At 42.4% G+C, this 7,068-nt stretch overlaps 1 protein-coding gene across 3 annotated transcripts in view; it reads right to left on the minus strand.

Annotated features, from left to right (window-relative positions):
- Positions 1-7,068, minus strand: part of Luzp1 (leucine zipper protein 1) — an 86,355-nt gene that overhangs the window by 71,628 nt on the left and 7,659 nt on the right. The gene's annotated exons all lie outside the window — the stretch shown is intronic.

Genomic DNA, 7,068 nt, shown 5'->3' on the forward strand with positions numbered 1-7,068 from the left:
ACCCAAGCAGAAGAGAGACTAGCAGATCCCAAAAGCTGCTAACCAGTCTAGCCAATCACTGAGCACCATCTTCAGTAGGAGAACTTGTCTCAAAACTAAGGTGGATTATGGAGGAAGATACCCTATGCTGGGCATGACAAATGCACACACACAAAAACACCCTCTACTGAGAACCTACTATGTACGGTGCTCACAGGAAATAATCAGGGGGTATTAAACAACACAACTTCTGAACACAAATTTCTTATCAAATCAGGCAACTAAGATACAGGCTAGCATGGGAGTTAAAACAATGGCTCAGCAGTTAAGAATATTAGCTGCTCTTCCAGAAAATCAAAGTAGCACAGGTCTTTAATCACAGCACTCAGGAGGCAGAGGCAGTCAGAAAAACCCTGTCTCAGAAAAATTTTTAAAAAGTATGTGTGTGCATAAATTAACCAAAAATATGACAAGTATTATAAGCTGTTTTTTTTGAAAGGGCCAGCAAGATGACTACATGGGTAAAGGTTCCTGCTGCCAAGCCTGGTGACTTGAATTAGAACCCCCAAATCCACATAAAGGTGGAAGGAGAGAGCTGACTCTGCACCTCCACAAAGCTGCCCTTTGACCTCTACACATGCACTGTGACATTCCTACATACACACATCACACAACCATACGAGCATACAAGACATACATAATAAATAAGTGCTTTGGATTTTTTTTTTAAAGAGGAACAGCAAAATGGGTACAGGGAGTTGCTAAGTCTGAGTTTACTCCCCAGAACCCAAGGACATAAATATACCCCCCCTAAGTTGTTCTCTGGTCTCCGTATATATACTGTGATATGCAGGTGCATGCACACACATACATAATATATGTAATGTTTTTTATTTTATTTTTTGAGACAGAGTATCACTATGTAACTCTGGCCATCCTGGAACTCACTATGTAGACCAAGCTGGCCTTGAACTAACAAGATCCACCTGCCTCTGCTTCCCAAGTATTGCAATTAAAGGTGTGCACTACCCAGTTAATAAATGCAATCTTTAAAAAGGGAGCAGGGGTAGAGCAGTGGTAGCGCAGGCCTTTAATCCCAGCACTCGGGAGGCAGAGGCAGGCAGATCTCTGAATTTGAGGCTAGCCTCATCTACAAGTTTTCCAGGACAGTCAGGGCTATACAGATAAATTGAGGGAGGGGGAGTATTTTTGAGAAAGAAGCTTTTGATCCAACAAGATATTAGGATTAAGACAAGCCAATATGATTTACCAAGAACATAAGGAATATCAATAATAATACCATACAGAAAAGGTATTTTTTGCTTTTATTGCATTTTTATTTATTTACTTTGTATGTATGTATGTATGGATGTATGTATATGTGTACATGTTATAGCAGACATGTGGAGGTCAAAGGACAACTTGTAAGAATCATTTCTCACCTTCCATCACGTGGGTCTCTGAGACCAAACTCAGCTGTTAGGCTTGGTGATAAACACTTTACCTGCTGAATCATCTCACCAGCAAAGCAAAGTCAAGATAACATCAATTATAAGAAACAGCTGATAAAGCTGGGCGATGGTGGCGCACGCCTTTAATCCCAGCACTCGGGAGGCAGAGGCAGACGGATCTCTGTGAGTTCGAGACCAGCCTGGTCTACAGAGCTAGTTCCAGGACAGGCTCCAAAGCCACAGAGAAACCTTGTCTCGAAAAACCAAAAAAAAGAAAAAAGAAAAGAAAAGAAACAGCTGATTAACCCTACCCCACTCCCCCAGATAGGGTTTCTCTGTGTAGCTTAGCCCTGGCCGTCCTGGAACTCGCTCTGTAGACCAGGCTGGGCTCAAATTCAGAGATCCATCTGCCCCTGCCTCCCGAGTGCTAGGATTAAAGGTGTGCGTCACCACTGCCTGGTGATACAGCTGATTCTTAGTAGATGAAAAACATCTAAAGAGTAAAACAACATGAGAAAAAAAAAACACAAAAGATGACACAAAGGTGCTAACTTTGGAATATAATCATTAAATATTTATTAAATACCTGCTATATGTCACACTGTGCTAGGTATTAGGAATGCATATATTCGAGAACAAAACAAATGACGTCTTTGCTCCTATGGAGTGTAGTAGGAAAACAGATAATAATCATGCAAGCCGGTATATCATTATAAATCATAATAGGTCCAATAAAAAAAAAAAGCAACAGAAGCCAATAATAGGGAATAACGGGAAGGGACTAGGCAAGAAAGGGTGATGAGAAGTATCTCTGATACTCAACATAAGCTTAGGCACTTGGGAGGCAAAAGCAGGTGGATCTGAGTTTGATGGCAGCAAAGGAAATTCCAGGATAGCCAGAAGCCAGAGTAACAGGGTGACTCTCCCAGAGGAGAGAGAGGTTAAAGTCCATGTAATAACAATTTAAGAGGATAAAAAGAGCTGCAGCTAGATAATCATGAGGACCAGAGTTCAGATCCCAGTACTAACTTAAAAAGGTTTCACAGCACACACCTGTAACTCGAGCCCCAAGAGACCAACACCTCCTTTTGGCCTTTGTACAATTCGTATGGACACACACACACACACACACTCACTCACAAAATTTTCTTTCTCAAACATACAAAGATAAACAAATCTTTACAAAGAAGAGTGCAAGGTCAGCCTGGTTGACAGAGTAAGTTTAAGTTTAAAGCCTGGCAATTTAAACACTGTTTCAAAATACAAGGTGAGGTCATGTTCAATCCCTACCACAAACAAAACCAAAAGGAAAAGGTTTTTAAAGTTTTGTGCAAGTATTTAAGAACACACGTTTAAAAACATGACTTGTCCAAGGCATGGTGATACATACATATCTATAGTTCTATAATTCTAGTACTCAGGCAACTGAAGCAGGAGAATAGTCTTGAGTTCAAGGCCAGTCTGGGATTACACAGCAAGTTCAAGGCTAGCAGGAGCTCCAGAGAAAGAGAGAGAGAGAGAGAAGAAAAAATCGGCAGAGCATTTACCTAGCACATATAAGTAAGGCCCTGAATTCAATCCCCTGCAACACACACAGACATACCCAACACGCACACACTAATAAGTACTTCCTCAGCTACACAGGGAGTCTGAGGCCTGGGCTATATGAGACCCTGTCTCAAAATTCAAATAAATAAGACTGTCCAGAAAGAAAAAAAAGAGAAGTGCACAGACCAAGTATGAAGTTCTTAAATAACAAACTAAAGTGACAGTAACTTTGGATCACATACAAAGAGGAGGAGTGCCCCAAACAGTAAACAAATACAAAATATTATACTTAAAAAAAATAAATGTTAAGTATGGAAGGAAAATGTGCAACAAAAAAAAAAAAAGAGCTAATTCTTTGGCACTGAGGCGGCGTCTCTAGGAACTACAAGAATAGATGGCCACAGCAGCAGCATGCCTACACACTGCAGCTCCGATTTTGATATGGTATGTTCATGTTTGTCCTTTTAAGATGCACCCAATACACCAAAGTGTAATGAAATAAAGATTCAACCTGCCTGACCTCAAGTATATAGTCTGCCCCTCACAGGGTCTGGCAGTAACTGCTCTGAGCTCGCTCCCTCATATATAAAATGAGGATAATAACTACTTCATAACTATGAAGTAAGTTACTATAATTTTCTCCCTACAGTCACCCAAAATGTTGAGTAGTCTGGAGGATATTTTAATTTAATTATTATTTCCTAATAGTATATGGAGGGAGGACCAATGGTTGATGCTAACAGAAGTTTCTATTCTCAGAGAAATTCACAGATGGAAATGGAAAGTTGTACAACAGAAATAAAATGGGGGGGGGTGAAGTAGAAATGTGGCTTCTTCTAAATTCTAGAAGCTCTGCAAGGAAGGCTTCAGCATTTCCTAATAAGAGAAACTCGAGCTAAAAGCAATTTGAGTCAAATTCAATGACTCAAGAAATCACCAGATATCTTCCTAGCAAGCTACAGTTTCTCCTCCAATGTATCCTCCTTTTTGTGTGATGCTGGCTAAAATAAACCAGAGATCAGCAAGAAGGGTAAATTGGCTACAAGTGGGAAGGGAGCTCTCAACCATTTCACAGCATCCCTATAGGCCCTTAAGTATTTGTGGGCATGTTATGCAAATTATAACATTTTAAGCATTTATTATGTATACAAGCTACATTTCAAAGGAAAACAAAAAGTTTTACTCTCAATAAAACTTTAAATATTAATTTTAGCAAAAAGAAATCCTTTTGCCTAGAAGCAACTAAAATTTACTTCCTCCCAAACGTAGTCATCACTTCCTCTCTTACGTGCACTATTAACTATGTAAAATTTCCTGATTTCCTACCAAGTTGGCATACAGACTCCCTAGTATTCATTCTGATCTCCCAGGATAAAATCTAAGCACAGAAATCTCCTAATCTTCCTCGGAGTCAATCTGTTATCAATTCCTTAAAGAAAAGTTTAATAAAGGTAGTAGTGACTTCACAACTACACAACACTGTACCTTTGCCAAAGCTCAAACTATATACCTAACGCTGGCCAATTTTATCACATACAAATTATATATACATATACATTCATTCATTCAGCAAATAAATTTATTGAGTGTCTAATATGTGCACCAAAACTTATAACAAATTTTTCAGGTTGGATTATCTGAGTCCTACAAGTAACATACTTTACTAAGTTGATACTGTCCCAAAACTGTTACATGAAAATGTTTCAATTTCTGGATCCTGAATATCACCCTCAATGGTGGCCTCTACTGCAGGATCATCACCACCTTTCTACCAGCTTCCATTATAGAGATGAAATGTATGACTGACTTAGTCCAACCATTGTTTTAATACAAATGTTTCCAACATAAGCAAAGCATTAAGAACCTGCTGTATGCCGGGCGGTGGTGGCGCACGCCTTTAATCCCAGCACTCGGGAGGCAGAGGCAGGCGGATCTCTGTGAGTTCAAAACCAGCCTGATCTACAAGAGCTAGTTCCAGGACAGGCTCCAAAGCCACAGAGAAACCCTGTCTCGAAAAACAAAAACAAAAACAAAAACAAAAACAAAAAACAAAAAAAAAAAAACCTGCTGTCTACAGCACAAATTTTTATGTAGTCTTTGTACCAAGTTTTCTTTTCTTTTTTTTTTTGAGACAGGGTTTCTCTGCGGCTTTCGAACCTGTCCTGGAGCTAGCTCTTGTAGACCAGGCTGGCCTCAAACTCACAGAGATTCACCTGTCTCTGCCTCCCGAGTGCCGACTTGTACCAAAATATTATCACACCTCCAGCACATACTGACATTACTCTAGGGTACAACTGTGTGTGACCCAGTGGGCTGACTCAAAGATCTAGAAATCAAGTTTTTTTGTTTCCCAAGACAGCATACAATTGGAAGTAAATGTGGAGCAAACATGGTTTCAAATTCCAGAGCCACTTCTTACTGGTTATATGCATGGGCTTGGAAAAGTCACTTGTACGTTCTGACCTTCAGTTTGCTCAACGAGCACTTCACTGACTTGTAGAGTCTATATAATATACTCTCCGCCTAGCAAGATTACTGAATAGCAACTCAACATTATTTGTTACCTTTCTTGGTCTTCAGACTAAAAAAAAAATCAGGAAGGCTAGTTAACAATCCATGTTATAGGAGATAAAGGAGAGAGGGCAAAACGTTTAAGAGCCTTTCTTGCTCTTCCAGTAGACCAAAGTTCAGCTTCCAGAGCACATATGTCAGGCAGTTCAGAACCATAACTGCCTATAACTCTAACTCCAGGGGGATCCGGCCTTAGAGAGCACTTGAACTCATGTGAGCATTCCCATGCACAGGCACACAATTAAAAACAAATAAATCTTTTTAAAATCCATGTTATTAATGGATGGTCAGCTGTGAACCTATACTTCCTGCCTCCACAGCCCAATTCATCCCTTACCCATCCCACTATTTCTAGTTTTTCAAACTTGAGTTGCTATGTTTAGAAAAGTGATTTAATTTTAGAAACCTGGAAAATTCTTCTGAGTAAATTGAGCAAAACCTTAATCTGCCCCAGGGGGAATGTCTGTGCAAAACAATTATTTCTAACAAGAGAAGAATTTTCTATGGGGGTTATAGACTTTAACCACACAAATGCCACCAAAACTGCACACACAGTGACAGAAAGCAATCTGGAACACACTGCAGATTTTCCAAAAGGAAATACCCTCCCCTCATCTAGGGTTGCTAAATCTTCTAAGTGATCTGAATTCTTCCCGGCTCTGTCACTAGTCCAGATCCTAAAATCAGAACCACAGCAGTTGGTAAGAGGAAATACCCTGGACAAACCCCACTTCTCAAAAATATCCCCCGGCTCGGCAGGGAGGTCCAGAGAGTATTTGCTCCTCGATGGACAGAAAAGCCACCACGAGGCGCCCCAGAAGCCCGAATCCTTTCCCCCAAGGTCATTCAAGTCAGTGAAGACGGGGCGACGGAGAATCTGCAAGCTTCCCGATAAAGAACACTGCGGAGATTTTTTTTTTTTTTTTGAGGTGTGTGAAGGGGGATGGGGGGTGCCTGCTCTCTTCCCCTCTCCCACCCCGAAGTGTGAGCACCCGCCTCGGCATTTCCGAAACAAGCCACAACAAGCTCTGCAGTGTTAGGAAAGGGGCTGACGCGATGAAGAAACAGATGCTCCGAAGCAAGATGGGTCTCTCTCTCTCTCGGGCCGCGGAGGCTCCGGCGAGGTAATTAGCCCAAACCGCAGGCACCTCGAAGAGGTCCCCACCAGGCTCCGGGCTGCGGAACCCCTCAGCCCCACCGTGCCCGGGACGCCGGCTTTCCCCTCGCTCGTCGCCCCGCCAGCCGCAGGCCAAAAGCGGCTCCCGAAACCGCACTTCATTCCTGCGCTTCGGGAAGCCATGGCTCCCTTCCCCGGCGGGCCGCGCGCTGCGGAAAAAGTTCACCGCGGCGGCGGGAGGGGGCCGGCGGCTGCCCGAGTGCCCCTGCAGATTCCACCATTAATTAGTCCCCGGGACTGCCGACTGGCAACTTAAACAAAGCGAATGCCTCGAATTCCTTCCCGGGCCGCCGCGGTCTGGCCGCGAGCGAGACGGAGCAGCGCGCCCCGCCGGCGGGAGCC

Source organism: Microtus ochrogaster, chromosome 10 (assembly GCF_000317375.1).
Source record: "Microtus ochrogaster isolate Prairie Vole_2 chromosome 10, MicOch1.0, whole genome shotgun sequence".
In the NCBI taxonomy this organism is placed as follows: domain Eukaryota; kingdom Metazoa; phylum Chordata; class Mammalia; order Rodentia; family Cricetidae; genus Microtus; species Microtus ochrogaster.